Source organism: Emys orbicularis, chromosome 1, assembly GCF_028017835.1.
Source record: "Emys orbicularis isolate rEmyOrb1 chromosome 1, rEmyOrb1.hap1, whole genome shotgun sequence".
NCBI classification, from domain to species: domain Eukaryota; kingdom Metazoa; phylum Chordata; order Testudines; family Emydidae; genus Emys; species Emys orbicularis.
In genome coordinates, this window is record NC_088683.1 from 129,030,386 (window position 1) to 129,049,883 (window position 19,498).

The 19,498-nt window shown below is 42.7% G+C and overlaps 1 protein-coding gene across 1 annotated transcript in view; it reads left to right on the forward strand.

Annotated features, from left to right (window-relative positions):
- The first annotated feature begins 841 nt into the window (after positions 1-841).
- Positions 842-19,498, forward strand: part of STK38L (serine/threonine kinase 38 like) — a 58,104-nt gene continuing 39,447 nt past the window's right edge. The window contains exon 1 of the mRNA XM_065417320.1: positions 842-921. The gene's annotated coding sequence lies outside the window, so the exon portion shown is untranslated. The remainder of the gene's footprint in view (positions 922-19,498) is intronic.

Here is a 19,498-nt window from a genome sequence, read left to right on the forward strand (position 1 = left end):
TACATTTATAACAATGAGATAAAAATAAATGAACACCGTGACACTTTAAATGAGGCAATTAAATAAATCCTCATCAATGAGCACTAATGTTTACAGGACCCCAATGAACTTGAAGGGCTTGTAAGTCACCACACAATTTGGTCCACTAAACCTAATGTACAGTGGTGTAAGGTGGGCATAATATTAATTAAAGAACCCTAATATTGACACCTCCCTCCCAATTTTGAGATCTCCCTACATTTGCCAGCCCGTGACTGAAGCCCTAGCTGCCCAACGGAGACGAGCGGCTGTTAAAAAGCTTTGAGGGGGGTTGGCTGAGTTTAAAGGAAAGGGGGGCGAGCTGCTCAGCTCGTGTAAACCAGCGTAGCCCTTCGGAGGTCAATGGGGCGCCAGGATGAATCTCCCATCCGAGGAGCGGGCGCACAGTGACTTTAAGAGGGGTTGCCACTGGGCGGTAATTTGTCCGACAGGACACACGCGACCCGCCCCCGGGCACTGTCCTGCGGACACTGTGTCGCCGAGCGCTGAGGACACTTTGTAGCCAGCCCCCGCTGCAAGGCGCTCCCCTGCCAGCAGGAGGGCCGGGGAGGTGGCAGGGAGGAGCGCATAGGAAGCGGGGAGCAGCTGGCCCCGCTGCATGCTGAGGGGCGGCGCGGTGCGCGCAGCGGCATGTGCTGGGGGTAAATAGAGGACTCCCGCCTGCAAAGAGCTGTCACAGGCCCCCCCCCTCGCCCCCCTCCCTGCTGCTGCCCTGAGCTCTCGCGAGAGCTGGCTAGTAAACAGCCCTCAGATTAGATCCCTGCTGCCGCTGCCGCCCTCCCCCTGCTCGCATGAGCGGCCCAGGCGGGGGAAGTGATCGCGCAGAGCGAGGCTGCAGCGGGCAGTGCGGGGACGCAGGAGCCGGCAGCCAGGCGCAGGGAGGTGAGTGCTGCAGGGAGCCCAGGCTGCAGGCAGAGCTCTGCCCGGGGAAGTGCCACCCGCCGAGCGTCTCTGTGCTGCTGCAGGTGGGAGGAGGGGAAGGAGCCTGTGTCTTTGGTGCAGAGAGAGAGAGAGAGAGATCCTGTCATTGGAGACTGGGAATCTCTTCCCCCCCCCCCTTCCCTACTACCGTGAGGCAGCAATCGCAGCCATAGCCATTCAGGCTCAGGGGGGGGTAGTATTAGCTGTGTGGGGCTGCTGGAGAGAGACACTAAGGACGGGAGAGAGTAATAGAGGAATCCGTACTTGTTCAGGGAAATAAGGACAATGGCCTGGCTCCACTCCTTTCTCCCCCTTGCACTCTCAGCCCCAGTGGAGAGCCTGTGGGACACGGGGGCTGTGTGTGTGTGTGTGTATCAGGCTGTGTTGTGAGTGAGGGATAAGTTGAATGAGCTGAGATTTCTAAAAAGGTGGCAAGTGAGATTTAAAATCTCTTACCAAATCTGCCACCTCAAAATTCATCACCACCAGGGGGAGAGAGAGTTAAAATTCCCAATAAGGGGTTCTCCCATGTCACCTTTTCAATTTCTAACTTGGCAGGTTTATTCTTCATGTTCTCTTCCCCCAGCTCCAAAGCCTGGGCTAGATAGAGACTCCAGGGCTGCAACTGAGGTACAGTTTTTAAATGAGTGAGACTCACATACACAGCAGAACCCCTTTTTCAACCACGCGAGAGGCTTTAAAAACCTGCCTTTAAAATTAATCCAGATGGTTGAGAGATGCTCCCCAAAAGGCTGGAGGGCAGCATGTCTCTTAGACTTCGGGAGACAGGGAAGATCTGTGTTTCATGGGTGCCTGTCACTGGGTGGGCTCTTTGGAGTGGGCATAGTGAGAGATGAACCCAAATCTGTAGTTGTTTTGCAGGTATGACCTCTCTGGGATGGGAGTTGAACTCAGTCAGATCTGTGACTAGATAAAGTACTCTAAACAGTAAAGGTCAATAAATAGGTTCAGGTGTGTCTGGCAGGTATGAGATCCTGTGGGGTGTGGAGGCAGTCGATTACACAGTCTGGTTTAGGAGTGTTCTGTCCTATTTTAAATATGTGCCTGTTTAATCTCTACACGGATACAGCATTTGAAAAAAGAAAATCTGGCTCATAGGGCCAGATCCAAAACCCATTGAAGTCAATGGGAACCTTTCTGTTGACTTCAGTGGGTTTTGGATCAGGCCCGTAGCTTGCCAGCTCAGCTTTTTGCTTGGTTTATATTTTTAACTGAACTACAGTGGCAGTGATTGGGATAAAAGTGAAAATGCAGACAGAAGTAGAAGAGTCTTGTACATGCTGTAAATCTGATGCTTTAAAAAAAACCCCAAACAAATCAACCTTTGGGTTAGAACAGTATATTTCAGATACACACCAAAAGTCACTTTCCATTGGCATTACATGCCGATATCTCTATGATTAAAATCTCGAATGGAAATAAATAAGTCTTTAAACAGGTTTAGCCTCTCAGTGTATTACTATTTAGTAGTTATTCTTTCTTTCGTTCTTTCTTTCTTATGTGTGTCTTTAACCAGAGATACAGTTTCCTCATTCTCAGATTGTTGGTGGGATGTATTGAGCTTTGATTATTTTCTTCATTTCTGCCTTACTAATGAGTGGGTCATCTTGTTTGTAAAGTATTGATGTGGTTTGTTTATTTGTTTGTCTTTTGTTTTTAAATACCCTATTTAAATGTTGAATGCAGTTTTGCAAATTTCCAGGCTGTGGATAAATCTTGTTTGGTAGTGTATACAATAATAAAAACATCACTATGTTTTGCTGTGCATACTCTATGATGTGTGCCTCAGAATAAGCAGAAATCTTAAACTGTTTCATCCTCTCCACTCCAGAAGTACAATAGGTGAAACAGTATCAGTTTTGTTTTTATTTACAGCAATAACTGAAATACTTAACAATTTTACATTTCATTATCTTTCTTAGTGGTGAATGTTGGCCAAAATATTTAAGCATGAGAAACATGTTATTGTAGCATATATAATGGATATGGTTTTATCTTGTGTTTTTGTGCTATATGTGACTTCCTGACTTTAATTAAAATGTGTCTTGAATTAAGAAAGGTCAACTTCAGTGGGCTTCAGTGTATGCTGCTTTTGGGGTTCATTTTAAATATTATTACTTGTTAGATTTTAAAAACAAAAATCCCTAAAAGCAAACCTTGAATGGCATTTTTATTTCAAGGAAAACAAGTTAATATGAATTAAGTTGATATGGGAAGCAAATATTTATGGCAGATAGGTATTCTCATATTTCTCGCTTTGAGGCCCGATCCAAAGAAAACAGAGGTCAATGGTAAAACTCCTATTGACTTTCAATACTTTTGGATCATGCCCCTGTGCCTAGGCATACAACAGGGATAGTGTAATCCAAGCAGGGTATGCAGTCTGGACCCCGATAACATCATCCATCATAGGCCTGATTGTGCAACCCTTACATTGGTGATCACTGAGGGTCTGATCCTGTGCCCACTGGAGTAAATGGTGAACTGCAGGGGTATGACTTCTCACACACATGAGTTGGGTATGAACAATCTAACCCAATGGGTTTTATCCAGCAGGGAGGATTGGGCCCGGTTTTTTTTTTTTTTAATTGTCCCTAACTTTTTATTCTGTCCATATTTATTTTGTTAATGACCATGCTTTATTCCCTCTCAAATGTAGGGAGATTATTTAAATGTGAAGCTGGTTGATAAACTTCTGAAATTGTATGATGACAGATGTATGATAAGCCTGTAAATGATGATAAAAAAGAATTACTTCTTTAAATACAGTATTCATCAACATAAAGAGTAAGCTGTAATGATATGGTAAATTGTTTGCTTTTATTCCCCCAGAAGAGGCTTTGTGTATCACAGGGTAATGATAGTTGATATAAATCAAACATACTATTTTACACAAAATCACTTAATTGTCTCTCATTCATTCCTTACTCATTTTAATGTACAGCTACATTTAGAAAAGACCTGCCATCAACAGTAATTGCGTTACAGTAGTATAAAAATATGGAGTTGGTAAATAACAAGTAACTGAAGCTTAATTCTTTAAGATGCACTGTGGCAGGATTTTTAAAAGAGCTGGATAACTGCATCATCAGTAACTGTCTTAGCTATGCAAATTAAAATAACAGTGACTGTAATCAAATCTCATAGTTCAGGGCATAAGCTGAAGTTCTGGGAAGAATCAGTTCCTACTTCTGTGTACAGCACTGTACACTTGACAAGGTGTATATTTGAGGAGCGGGGTGTTCATCTGCCATTGAAGCACTGAATTCTGTAGCGGGGTGTTCATCTGCCATTGAAGCACTGAATTCTGGATATTGCTCTAGATAGAATACTAGATAGATTATATGCTTTGATCTGATGTGGCAAATATGATGTCTCTGTAGCTTTAAAGGGTAACTTTTGGCAGTTCCAGTGCTCGTGCTCCTGCACCTGCATACTTCTCTCCAAAAGAACACTTTTCTCCAAGAATAACAGTAAAAATAAAGGATAGAGAAATAAACTGAGCTGTTAGTGTACCTCTTACGAATATTTTGATCAATTCAGGAAGCATTAAAATTAGTGACTGTAGTATTTAATGTTGTGTTTTATGCATGAACTTGGATCATTTCCTATCATGTCATATCAAACCTTGTTTTAAAACATCTGAAACTGCCCATTAGAGAGATGTGGTCAGACAATAAAATGTTTGCTTGACAACTTTTTCTGAGCCGTTGCAGTGGAATGATGCTTAAGCTAATACAGATACTACTTATTTGTGGGGAAATATAGCCTCCTTGTAAATTCAAACCAGCAAATATCAGTTTCTGAAAGAAGAAGGCCTGCTAACAAAGGTTGAGGAGAAGTGTACTTAAATGGGCCAGATTCACTCCCATTATTGCAAATTGCAGCACATACCCACATCCCCCGTAGAGGCAGCTGCATCAGAGGATGAGGAAAGACGTTTCACCCAATGGGATGCTCAGGCTTTAAATTCCATCTGGGATTCCGTAGTAACCGAGCAGATGGCGGCTGTCCAGGAGATGTGCTGTATCTCTGGTAGACACCCAGCCAATTCAGGAACTATGTGAGCTAATTCTGGGCCCCTACCAGTGGAGAAGGGGTTGCAGATGGAAACCTTTGCTGCTACATCTGAGTGGACTTTCTGCTCCCAGGGGCGCAAGGCCTGGGTTCTGCTGGTGCAACTCATGGAGGTAATTGAGCCCAATGATTTTGAGGGATTGCTTAATGAGGCTGATCTTTCCCGCAGGTTTCACATTTTAGTTTGTGTTATTTGGCAGCACTGCGTATGAATTAACATCTGATTTTTAGAAAATTAATGGAGCTGAACTTAATATTGTTGCTAAAGATCTGAGTCAATCACCAGGTAACATTACTATAATACTATTGCTACTTAGCACTTTCATCCTCAAAGCACGTTACCAGCACTAACTCACTAAGCCTTACCACACCACCCTGTGGTGGGCAAGTGCTTACACTGCCATGAAAGGGCCCCCTTATGACCACAGTTACTTTTACATATCTGAGCCCACAGAAAGGTTACAGGGGAGAAGGGCTTTCCACAAGCTGGCCACGTACAGCTTACCTGGCCACACAGCTCCCCTATCATTTCCCAAGCGTGACTCTGGGACTCCGCCTCCCCTGGTTGTCATGTATGGCATTTAGGTGCTTGGAGATGATGTCAGGGGAAGGCACAAGTATGCCTATTGTCTCCTAGCAAGTCTGGTTCTTGCCTGAGTCAACCAGGGACATTCCTTAAAGAGAATCACACAGCCGGCACTGAACTTTCCCCCAAAGGAGAGAAGACAGGAGGAACCATCAGGTTTAAGAATTCTTTCCACTACACCCTCTCTCCAAGGCAAGGCGGGAGGGTATTGGAAGGAGGAAATGCCCCAGCCATACTAGCCAGATAGAAGTGGTGGATCCCAAGTTGAAACCTCCCTCTTGAGATGTATAAGACTGGGGTGGGAGAGAGAGGCCTGCCTCACAAAGTAACGTTTTCTTAAAAATAAACAGTTGTGAAACCTAGTCCCAGCCTGGAGTCTGATCAGGGAGTTACTGCAACCTGAGCCAAACATCAGTCTAATAGTGAAAGAATTGTCTGTTCCACCTAAAAATGTAATTAGTTTTAGCAGGCAGTGTGGGGACTGCTTTCATTCATAGCTCTTTGGATAAAATCAATCCAATGGTACGTTCGGAGGCGGTCGCCATTTCTTGAGGTTAAAGGCCAACATGTTGCACTGCTAGGCTCTACAACTTGTGCTTGGTGTTATTTAGAGCTTGGCAAAGCAGGAGAGGAGAATAAGCGAACACAGTCAAAAGGTGGTGATTTAGTATAACATACGAACATTTTTATCAGCCATAGTTGCAGAAGAGTCAGAACAAAGTCTGTGTGTGAGTGGTAGTTCTATGCTGAAAATGTAATTTACTCAGCACAGAAATCTTTCACTGAAAAGTCAGGGATTTTTAAAAGATGAAAATGAGCTTTTCTACTGGATACCAAGCAATCGGACACCAATAAAAGAGTTTGCTGTTACTAAGACATGTAATGGCCAACTGTTGACCCAAGTTACTATTTAGTGCAGTTGTGACTCTTAATTTGCAGATGTTTGTGTAGCAAATACACGCTGAAGGAATTGTTTCCTAGGGCTGGTGTCTTTTATCTCAGGTCTTACAGCAGCTGCATGTCCTAGAAAGCAGTGTGTGTTCAGTTGCGTTCACACTGTTAAGAGAAGTTAACGGGGGAAGGGAAGAAGGAATTTTCATCACTAGCTTCACCCTTTTGCAACATCCTACACATACACGTTTATCACTAGGTTTTCTTTGCACTGTCTTGGTTGCCCAGCTGTGGTGGTAAAACGTTCTGACTGAACAGCTGGCATAGCATTTCTCATGACTGACCTGTCGTATAGCACTTCTGTAAATTGAAAGGTTTTTTGTGTCTAAAGAAACTTGCTAAATTAAGCTTTGCCTTTGCTATTTAAAATCATTTGTTTCTTTCACCACTTGAAAATCTTCATAGTATGGCTCTTGGTTTCTACTATAACTTTATAAAAAAAAGCCTGAGCAAGCCTGCTTTAAAATGTGTGTTTGTGGGGAGGGAATCTCTCAGACATTCAGGTATACAAAAAATAAAAATAGCAAACAGTCGTTGTTTAGAGCTAGTTTTAAGTGTCATTTAAGGTAAAGTCTGGTGGTCTTTTTTGCTCTAACCATTAGACATGGCTGCCTCCCAGCAATGAAGAACCATTATAAATTCATTATTTGTACAATAATCAGTAAGTCTTAATGTATGTGATCTCACTAAGACCTCTGCTCTCAAATCTTTCTTGATCAATGGGATAGACTGCCATTTGTCTATGCAAACTTGTTATAAGGTATTTGGCTTAATGAAGTTCTGTTGTATATCATTCATTTTGTGTGGTATTCTCCCTCTCCTCCCTCAGAAGATATTCAGGTGCTTCCATTGATGGGAAAGGAGACTTCATTTAGAATATAAGAAAAGTAATTTGCATTTCTGTAACACTTCCTATGTAAGCATCTCAACTCAACAGATATGGCAGTATAGAAAGTTTGGATGTTGTGAGCCAGTTTCTCAGTTGCAGGGTAGTTTGGAAAACAACCCAACATGTGTCTTCCCTCATTACAAACAGTTCAAAACACCACTAGCAGTCTCTTGGTAGATTATTAATAGTTTGGATAATTAAGAATAGTAATTGGGAAACATGAAGTAAAATAGTGATACTAAAATTCATAAAAATTGTGATCTCCTCGGACGGGGACCATCCTGAAGTGTCTGTACAGTTCCTAGTGGACACACTTACATTTGAAGATTAATTATAATTAATAATGAAAAGTTAGGCAGACTTTGATAGGAAGAAGTAAAACGAATTTACAGTAGTTCTGACATTAGAGTGGTCCCTGTTTAGAAGAAATGTACAGTATTGCAGTTAAATGTAACCCATTTCTTGTATTCTCTATCTGAACCGCAATATTATAACTATCATTAAGTTAATACTGAGGAATTCTGCACCAAATAATTTAAAATTCTGTGGGGAAAAAATATCTGCACACAATATTTTAAAGTTCTGCAAATTTTATTTGTCAATAAATAAATGTGGAGGCTTAAACATGGCAGTGGGGAGCACAGGCCACTGGCTGCACAGAGGTGGGAGATCACCCTGGAGCTGCCCCCTCCTTCACCTGAACAGACTCAGCAATAAGGCTGCACCCAACCTTGACACAGCACAATGGCCAGGCCTGCTCCAGAAGTACCCTGGGCTCTGCCCCTCCATGCCAGGTGCACCAAGTCAGTAAGCAAGAGAGATGGAATCTCTCGGACATGCCCAGCCGTGGCCCCCAATCCAGGTGGGGGACAAGTAGGCTCAGTCCAGCAAGATCCAAGTGTGGAGGGATCCAGGTGTGGGATGAGAGGTCTCTGTGTGGGGCAGTCTGGGTGTGAGCAGCTTGGTGGGGGGTCTGGGTCAGGGGGAATCTGGATGCACAGGGGCTTTTTGGGGGTGGTTCTGGGTGCAGAGAGATCCAGATGAAGGTGGTTAGGGCTAAGCAGAGGAGGGTCTGGATGTGGAGAGTTCAGTGGGGGGTGTCTGGGTGTTGGGGGAATGGGACTTGGTGAGGGAGGTACAGATGCAGCTGATTGGAGTTCAGTGGGGGGGGGTCTGGATTTGGGGGGCTCATTAGTGTGGTCCAGGTGGGGGGGTTAGGTTTGTCAGGGAGGGGGGTTGAGTGCAGGGGGTTCAGCGGGGTTGGACTGGGTGCAGGGGGTAGGGTCTGGATGCAGTGTGGAAGGGCTCAGAGGGGGGTCTGGGTGCAGGGGTGCTCCATATATAGGGGGTGAGGCTCAGTGGAATGGGGGTTAGGTGCAGGGGGGGCTCTGGGTATGAGGGGGGTCTGGATGCAGGGGAGTTGGGTGGATTGGGGGAGCATCTCCCCGTAAAGGGACCCCTCCCTTGTGACTGAAGAGCAATGGGTGCAGAGCTTCCTGCAGCCAGGGAGTTTTCTGGGGCTGGGTCTGACCTGGCCTCTACTGCTCCTTGCAGGGGAAGAGGAAGTCCCATTGTTCTCTTCTTCCCCCCCCCCCCCCAGCTGAGCCTGGTGCAGGGTAGGAGCCACCAGCTGCAGCATCTCCAGCCCTCTTCCCCCACCCAGTGATTGAACTCTCCACTGGCTGCTCTGGGTGCCTGAAACAATGCGCCCGCGCTGCCGGGCAGGGGTGCATGATGGCTCTTGTGGCTTCCATTTGCTTTCCCTTAATTTTCTGCGGGGAAGCAAAGAAATATGTGGGGGACATGAATTCTGTGCATGCGCAATGGCACAGAATTCCCCCACAAGTAATTAAGGTAGAATTACACAAAACTTGACTGTTAGCCACCAGTTAAAGCTAAGGGATTAGCTACAATGAATGTAGAAATATTGCATCTCCTACAATACTTTTCAGCAAAAGGAGGAATTTTAAACTACTATGTAGAATTTAGAGCGGAAGAAAGGTTGTTACAAAGAGTATCTTTTTTCTTTATATAAGCTTTAAACCTGGGTGATATCTCTTCTATATTATGCTGGTAGGAGTGCAAGGATTTAAATAGACAGAACATGTGCCTTAATAGAAATGTTTGATGCCAAAAAAAAAAAAAAAAATTGTGGTTGGAACTGATTTAATTTCTTGTGTTTAAAACTTTTTAAAATGACAGCTGTTTCCCCCCCCCCCCAAAATGAAACCTTTTGCAGTTTTTTGATTGGGGTGGGGAGAGGAACTTCCTCCACCTCACCCCTCCAAAATAGTCAGGATTTTTAAAAATTGTTTTCAGAGGGGCATGAGATAGGATCTTGGCTCCTCCTGTTTTTCTCCACTTTCCCCCATTTCTCTTATTTCCCTTTTATTACTGAAAAAAGACAGAGGAAAATAATTGAGTGTTTTTTGATTTTTCAGGAGGTCTTTTTTGTTGATAAAAATCAATGAAGTTGGAAACATTTTGCACAAATTCTTTAAAAAATATTAAAGCTTTTTGTAGCACCTACTGACTACTTTACAGTCAGCTCTAATTACAGCTAACTATGCACAATAAGGGGCCTGATCTTGCATTCCTTGCACAGGAAGGAACACATGGATGTTACCTGGAGCTCCAGGTGTGTAAGGAATGCAGGAGTGGGCAAAGATTCCAAGTGTTGTGGCTAATTCAATGATAAGTGCAAAGTAATGCACATTAGGGAATAAAAATATCCCAACTATTCATACAAAATGATAGTGTCTAAATTAGCTGTTACTATTCAAGAGGGGGATCTTGGAATCATCATGGATTGTTTTCTGAAAACATTCATCTGCCAAAAAAATAAAAGCTAACAGGATGTTAGGACCCATTAGGAAAGGGATAGATAATAAAACAGAAAATGTCATAATGCTGCTATATAAATCCATGGTACATCCATACCTTTAATACAGCATGTAGATCTGGTCACCCCATCTCAAAAAGTATAGATTAGAATTGGAAAAGGCAGAGAGAAGGGCAACAAATATGATTAGGGATATGGAACAGCTTCCATACTAGGAGAGAATAAAAAGACTGGGACTGTTCAGCTTAGATAAAAGATGACTAAGGAGGGATATGACACAGGTCTATAAAATCAAGACTGGTATGGAGAAGGTGAATAGGGATGTGTTATTTTCTCGTTTACATAACACAAGAACTAGAGATCACCCAATGAAATTAATAGGCATTAGGTTTAAGACTAACATAAGGAAGTACTTCTTCACACAACTCAGCCAACCGGTGGAGCTCATTGCCAGAGGAAGTTGTGAAGGCCAAAAGTATAAACTGCGTCCAAAAAATAATTGGATAAGTTCAGGGAGCATAGGTCCATCAATGGCTGTTAGTTTGGTGAAGGATGCAATCTATGCTCCAGGTGTCCCTAAACCTCCAACTGCGAGAAACTGGGACTGGATGATGGGATAGATCGCTCAAAACTGCCAGGTTCTCTTCATTCCATCTGAAGGTTCTGGCATTGGCTGCTGTCAGAAGACCGAATATTGGGCTAGATTGGCCATTGATCTGACCCACTATGAAAGTTCTTATGTAATAACCACTGTATAGGAAAACAAAATTAATGGGATTAAAATTTTTACTTAAATTTTGCAAAAACTTGTATGAATATATACAGAGGGATGGAGTTGTCCAATTTAGGATTATAATATCTTCATAGAATATTAGGGTTGGAAGAGACCTCAGGAGGTCATCTAGTCCAATCCCCTGCTCAAAGCAGGACCAGCACCAACTAAATCATCCCAGCCAAGGCTTTGTCAAGCCGGGCCTTAAAAATCTTTAAGGATGGAGATTCCACCACCTCCCTAGATAACCCATTCCAGTGCTTCACCACCCTTCTAGTGAAATAGTTTTTCCTAATATCCAACCTAGACCTCCCCCACTGCAACTTGAGACCATTGCTTCTTGTTTTGTCATCTGCCACCACTGAGAACAGCCTAGCTCCATCCTCTTTGGAACCCCCCTTCAGGTACACCTCTACCCCGATATAACGCAGTCCTCGGGAGCCAAAAAATCTTACTGCGTTATAGGTGAAACCACATTATATCGAACCTGCTTTGATCCGCCGGAGTGTGCAGCCTCCCTCCCCCCCCTCCCCCCGGAGCGCTGCTTTACCGCGTTATATCCAAATTCATGTTATATCGGGTCGCGTTATATCGAGGTAGAGGTGTAATTGAAGGCTGCTATCAAATCCCCCCTCACTCTTCTCTTCTGCAGACTAAATAACCCCAGTTCCCTCAGCCTCTCCTCGTAAGTCATGTGCCTCAGCCCCCTAATCATTTTTGTTGCCCTCTGCTATACTCTCTCCAATTTGTCCACATCCCTTCTGTAGTGGGGGGACCAAAACTGGACACAATACTCTAGGTGTGGCCTCACCAGTGCCGAATAGAGGGGAATAATCACTTCCCTCGATCTGCTGGCAATGCTCCCACTAATGCAGCCCAATATACCGTTGGCATTCTTGGCAACAAGGGCACACTGCTGACTCCTATCCAGCTTCTCATCCACTGTAATCCCCAGGTCCTTTTCTGCAGAACTGCTGCTTAGCCAGTTAGTCTCCAGCCTGTAGCGGTGCACGGGATTCTTCCTTCCTAAGTGCAGAATTCTTCACTTGTCCTTGTTGAACCTCATCAGATTTCTTTTGGTCCAATCCTCCAATTTGTCTAGGTCACTCTGGACCCTATCCCTACCCTCCATTGTCTCTACCACTCCCCCCAGCTTAGTGTCATCTGAGAACTTGCTGAGGGTGCAATTAATCCCATCATCCAGATCATTAATAAAGATGTTGTCAAAACCGGCTCCAGGACCGACCCCTGGGGCACTCCTCTTGATACCGGCTGCCAACTAGACATCGAACTGTTGATCACTACCCGTTGAGCCCGACAATCTAGCCAGTTTTCTATCCACCTTATAGTCCATTCATCCAATCCATACTTTTTTAACTTGCTGGCAAGAATACTGTGGGAGTCCGTATCAAAAGCTTCATCTACTAATCAATTTGATCCCTTAAACCCTTTGCATATGAATCTCCCATAATTTCAGTGGGAGCTCTACACATGGGGTGAAATTCTAGACCTGATTAAGTTAATGGCAAAACTCCCACTAACTTCAGATAAGGGCAGGATTTCACCCAAGAACTCTTACTACTCCTACTACTCCTATTAAGATGCTCAGATATCACAGCGAGGAGTGTGGTATAAATACTATGCCTTGATTTATTATTTTATACTATGGGATCAAGCCCCATTATGTTAAGTGCTGTTAAAACATGTTCAGAGACACTGCCTCTACCCTGAGAGCTTACTGTCTAAGACCCCCGTCTTTCAAACACTCGTTTCACTTTAACCATGTGACTTAGTCTTCTTGGGAATGAATAATATAAAATGGACTTGGTTTGTTTATATAAATTTTTTTATTTTAATACATTTCCTCTTTATTTCAGGTTGACTTTCTATTACTTTTTAGTTTTGGTAAACATGGAAGTTTGTTACACTCCCAGTGGCCCTATTGAGATGGTTTAAAGTTAATGTGTATTTGCATAAGTCTTCGCAGAGTGTGGGCATCAAAACAAGTATATCCGTGATTCCCAAGGAAGAGAGTGGGATACAATCAAATATAGTCAGACAATTTCAATTTTAAAAATAATGAAGTGCCATTTAGCCTGATATGACACTATAACCATTGTCCACTAGCTGATTGAAAGGATTTTATAAATTTTGGAGAGTCAGAAATGGAAAAGAAGAAAAAGTAGGCGGCATAATTAGCCAGATACAATCATTTAATTTTTTTTTTTAATTTGTATAACAATTTAAAAATCTAATTTATTTTTCATGATTTATACAGTTTACTTTTATCAGATCTGGCAATGAAAGGAAAATAGCCAATTTCACTTTTGTTTACAATCCAGTTCTAGTCAGTTTAACTTTCTGGTTTTTAAGCACTAGAATTCAGTGCAGTATAGTACAGCTTGCAAGGAAAAAGTTATTTGCTTTAAAAAAAAAATTGTTGGAACTCTCTCTCTTTTTCAAAAATTTAATTGAAGCCTTTCTATGAAATTTTGGGTCAAATTTGACTTGACTGTGTCAGGGACGTGCTGGCCGCCGCTTCCCGCAGCTCCCATTGGCCGGGAACAGCGAACCGCAGCCACTAGGAGCTGCGGGCGGCTGTGCAAATGTAAACAAACTGTCTCGCGGCCCGCCAGCGGATTACCCTGACGGGCCGCAGGTTGCCCACCACTGACTTAAAACATCTGGGAGTACTCAACAATAAATCATCCAGCGCAGATCATCATTATTTCCTTAATCGTTTCCACCTATTTGGGAGGGCTAATGTCAGCCTTCTCCCTTCTCAACCTGGTCCCAGCCAGCCTCACTGGCTTCCCCTAATATGAGAGAGAAAGCAGCTGGAAAAGGAGCAGGGTTTGGCTTCCAGCTGTACCAGACGTTAGGAGCTTTGAACCCCCTCTTCCCCAGATTCCTTAAGGGATGCTTTCCTCTAAACCCTCTTCCAATTCATTTTACACAATAACCATATCTTTTCTGTAAAAAGTACCTACTCTGGATACCTGCCACATTTTTTTAGTTACTTAGTTGTGACACTTTAACCTAACCTCCCTGCCTACCCCACCTGGTTCCTGCCCATTTTCTTCCAGCCAGCCAGAACCAAGGACCACCACACATAGTCAGGGTGAGGACATTCCTTTAGTCCAGTGGTCCCTGCCCCCCTAGGTGGGTGTAGAGGAATGTCCAGGGGGGTGCGGTGGGGTGCTAGCCAGTCCCCACTGGTGGTGGTGAGGGAGCGCCACCCAGCTCTGCTCTGGCCCCATTCTCTGGCTGCAGCTGCAGCCATAGCTCCGCTCCCGGTCCCGGCCCTGACCCCGCTCCTAGCCATGGCTTGGCCCAACTCCGCTCCCAGCAGGGGGTGCAGGGGCACGGGCACATTCCATTACAGGCAATGGGGAGGGGGGAGAGAGAAGAGGAAAAGTTTGGGCACCACTGCTTTAATCTAAAAAGCACAATGTTTTCTTGTCTCTGTAATCTAAATGCTTTTTTTTGTGAAAAGCAGTCTAGCCATAGACTTCTAAAATGTTATCTTTAAAAACTGCTGCTGGACAATGGACGATGAAAAAATATTATACCCTTATGCAGAGTGGTTAGAATATACTAGAGGAGAGAGCTACAGTGCATATATATCTGCCTTGTCTGCAGCTGAAGTGTGCCGGGTGAGATTCTGCAATGTCTGAGGAAAATCTAAATGCTTTTCCCCCCTTACTCTTTGCTGCCAAGGCAGCAGGGCTGGGTTTTATTGCAAAAAGATTGGTTAAGTAACACTTCTAATGGTAAAGTAAATGATTTCCAGATATTGCAAACTAATAAACCAGTCAGTGCAGTACAGATTAAATTCCATATTTGTCTTGGATGGAAGGTCAGACTTCTGTCTGGAATGATTGAATTTGTACTTTGGGTGCAGCTTCCTTGTATTCAAGGGTGGTGATCATCTTGTCAACAAAGCATCTGATTTACAAGATGAAGTCACTTACAATAAGTAGACTTTCCATATACATGTGGAGTGTTATTTAGCACATGGTCAATTAACTTCGGCACCTGCTTATGCTTTTTCTTGGGTTTTCCACTCGCTTTAAAAAAAAAGAATATAATATGCTGTGTGTTTGACGGTGGGTGGGGGAGAAAAGGCCAAGGGAATCTCTTTTTTTCTCAAACTCCTATTTAAACGATGCAAAATTTAGCTAGCCAATATTATTTAAAGGGGAAACTGCATTCATTACATTCTAATATCTCTGGTGAAGATGCACTATGCCGACAGAGTGCTCTCCCATTGGCATTACTCTATCTTAGCAAGAGGCGGAAGCTATGTCGGCAGGAGAGCATCTCCCACCAACTTAGCAGTGGTGTGGACAGCACTTAGGTCGATGTAACTTGTGTTGCCCGGGGGGTGGCTTTTTCACATCCCCGGGTGATGTAAATTACATTGACTTAAGCAGTAGTGTAGACAAGCTCTAAATGAGTATTTACTAAAGAAGCAGAAGAAAGTATTTTAAAAACACTTGGGGGAGGGGGGGAGAGAGAAATACCTGTTGTTGTTTCTTCACACCTTCAAAAGTCCTATGTGGCTCAGGTTAGTTGCTCAAAGAGAATTGCTGTTTCCCAGAAAAAAGTCTGGTCTGTTGATATAGGGCCCAATCCTGCTCACATTAAAATCTGACAAAATTTTCATTGACTTCAGTGGGAACAGGATTGGAACAAGAGCTTTTTGACAAAGGAAATAATAATCTGCATTTTGATTGCATGTTACTTTTAAAAAGTGATATGCAAAGGATTCAAATGATCTTTTTTTGTTTGTGTATGAAATATAAAGAGCCTTGAAAGGAATTTTTTTTTTAATTACTTTTTCTGCCCCTCCCCCCCCCCCTTTTTTTTAACATTAGAAATACAATTCTTATTTGCCCTTTAAGTTCCTCAGGCTGCCTTTTGCAGTAGCAAATTTCATAGCCATAATTAATTAATTCACCTAATTTAGGAGCAGTTCACTAAACACCCAAAATTCAAAAGGACTGAAACCCTCCTTGTAGGACACTCATTCTCTCTGTTCTCCTTAGTATATCTCTATCTGCTTAGCAAAGCCAACTGCACTAAGATTAATCATGCTAATAAGTTTTTGTCATTTCAGCCAAAGAATGTCCATGTTAGAGTTCAATACCAATGATCAAGTTCCACCAACATTGAGCTGAATCAGTGGTGGGCAACCTGCAGCCCGCAGGCCGCACGCGGCCCATCAGGGTAATCCGCTGGCGGGCCACCAGACAGTTTGTTTACATTTGCACGGCTACCCACAGTTCCCAGTGGCTGCAATTCGCCGTTCCTGGCCAATGGGAGCGGCGGCCAGTACGTCCCGGCGGCCCGCGCCGCTTTCCGCAGCTCCCATTGGCCAGGAACTGAGAACCGCGGCCACTGGGAGCTGCGGGCGGCTGTGCAAATGTAAACAAACTGTCTGGCGGCCCACCAGCAGATTACCCTGCCGGCCGTAGGTTGCCCACCACTGATCTGAATTGTACTTGTAGTACTTGCAATTTAGTTGAATTTCTAACAAACTAAAATCAAAGGTCCATTTCAGTCGGTGGGGAAGGAAGAGAAATAGTCTGGTTTATTACATGACCTGTGCATTCAGGTTCTGAATCTGTCACCATCTGGTTCCTCTTAAAATTACCCAATATTCTAAAGTGAAGTACAAGTTAAAAATAGTCATTTAACTGTTTGTGAGTTTGGATTAAAATTTTCCAGGAAAAAAGCCAGTGAAGGCAAGGCTGCTGTGAAGTCCCAGCTGTGCTGTGCAGTGTACATGCACTGCTTTGCTGCTGCCCCAAAAATGATTTTGAACACTGTTCCTTTTTCTTTTGATATTCAGTTGGCATAACCTTGATAAAATATCACTGCAGTCGCAAACAAAATCTTGTTAATTCAGAGACTGTATGTGGTACATGATGTAGTTGGAATGGTCTTAACTGTCTCTGGAAGAGCATCAGAATCTGCTTCGTAATAACAGTTACTAAAACTTCTGAGCCCAAGAGATACCAGTGATAGAAGAAGATGAGACTCCCCTGCAATTAATGCACTTGTACTCGTGAAGAATCTGGCTCAGTCTTCATTTAAATGGTCGATTTTTTTGTTTGTTTTGTTCAGTCTTCTCTTATTTAAACTGTATAGAGCTTTTTTCTATCTCTTAGTTTTGAATGCTAAATCTTATGAGCAACCATAGATATTTAGAGTTTTTTTTTTCCCCCTTAAGTGCACAATCTTCACTTTTCAAACACGTTTCATTGTGAGAACATGCAGATGTCTTTCCAAAGAAATAGGTTGCCTCTCCCAAAGGTTCAAGTATTGACCTTATTTCAGTTCTTAGTTGTGAGCAGCTGGTGACATCTGGGATTACAGAGATTCAGTTTCTCAACTCTTCCTTTGCTGAGTATGTAGTTTTGATAAATTACGTATTTTGCTTGATTGTTTTTTTTTTTAAAGATCTTCAAATAAAACTTTTTCCTTTCCTCTTACCAAGATTTAAAATAGGCTCTCTGTGTTGTATGTATAATGACTTGGACAAAGTATGGCCATGTGACTATGGCACTGTATACAAAACATAAATACATGGAAAGAAAACTAGAGATTGGGTCTTGAACGCTAGGCTCACACCATGATTTTGGCTAATTCACTTAATTTTGCTGTATCTCAGTTTCCCCATCTATTGAATGAGAATAGAGATCTTTATCCTCCAATGTGAAATGCTTTGATCTCTACAGATGGTAAGCACTGTATATATGCCCAGTATTGACTTTCTATTATGAAGACAGGGAGTGGGAATTCCCAGCTCTGCTACAGCCATCCTGTGTGATGCAGGTGTCTCTGGCCAAATCCTGCCCTAATTTACATCTGTTTGAAATCCATAGAGTTCTGGTAACTACAGGATTTAGCCCTCTCAAGGTCAGTTTCCTGAGTAGCAAAATGTGGATAATACTACTGACCCACTCATATAAGAGATGTGCTGTATGGCTCTGTTAGTTAATATTTGCAATGTGCTTTGAGATTTTTGGATGGAAGATTCTAAAGAAATTAAACATCTGCTGCTGAGGAGGTAAAATAAACCCCCAAACTATAGTTCAGTTAAAGTATCTTTCTGACTTTATTAACACAAAGAATATTCAAAACAAGAACAAAGCAACTCAGAACACTCAGTAACAACCTTTGCAACTTTCAACAAGCTGAGAAGGGAGAAGACACACCCTTCCCTCTAGGGAGCTGCCACCGCAGCAGCTTCCTCTCTACTTTTATAGCCCCACTAAGGATCTTAGTTAGTTAGTCTGAGGACAGGGGTGCTGGAACTAGGGTTGCTGGGGGTGCGGCAGTACCCCCTGGCTTGAAGTGGTTTCCATTATATACAGGGGTTTATAGTATTGTTCAAAGTCTTTCAGTACCCCCACTATAAAAAATGTTCCAACACCACTGTTTGAGGATGCATGAGTTAGAATAAAATCCAGCTCCTTTTCCTATAGCTGTCTTGATGTCTAAGGGCGAAGATGGTACGTATTAGTGAAATCGTATTTTTGCCACTAGACTAAGCAGATTGGCCTCTGAATACAAATGGGGAGCTGATCGGTTGAGTAAATAAGTGCTACTTTCATGCAATCGCTCTTCTGACCACAAGAGTCCTTTTAAAATAGTTTTAGTAAAAGTTATAATTCCAGCACTCATTTTTATCATCTAGGAATAATCATAAATATAAAGCAGTCAGATGGCTTGACCCTGATTTTGGAGCAGCTCCACATGATCAGCCTTAATGTTTTCTTTATCTTTGATAATGTGGCTTGTTACTTCATGAAGCATAAAGGGAAAATGGTGCTAGCTCTGTTCTGTGTTGTGAAATAAAAATGCTCGCTCTCGCCATTTTAAAAAATATTTGCAGCAAACTATATTTCTGATATAGTTACACATACGTCTTTACAAGGAAACGTGAAAAATATCCAAGTATCATGCATTTGGCAATATTTTTAAAGAGAGCTGATTTAAAGTATCTGACACTGTTTGCATATGAGTAAAAGAATATGTAAACGTTGATTAGAGAGAGATCCAATTAAATATATTCTACTGAACTCCTAGTGGCAACATTTTGCTTTTAGCCAAGGGGAAATGTAACCACATCGGGAAATGTTATTGCCAAACCTAACTGGTCACTTGCATTAAATTGTTAATATTCAGAGAAGTTCTTTTCCTTTTGTCATCTTTTCTTTATTTCACTTTATGAAACCAAAATATGTGCTCATCCTGTGCTCGGGGCACCTACGTAATATACACTTTTCAGAGTAAAGTATCATAATTACTTATCTCATGCTATCAAAAAAATACACAAATATGCACCAATATATACAATGATGACTCAGATGGAATAGGCATACTAAT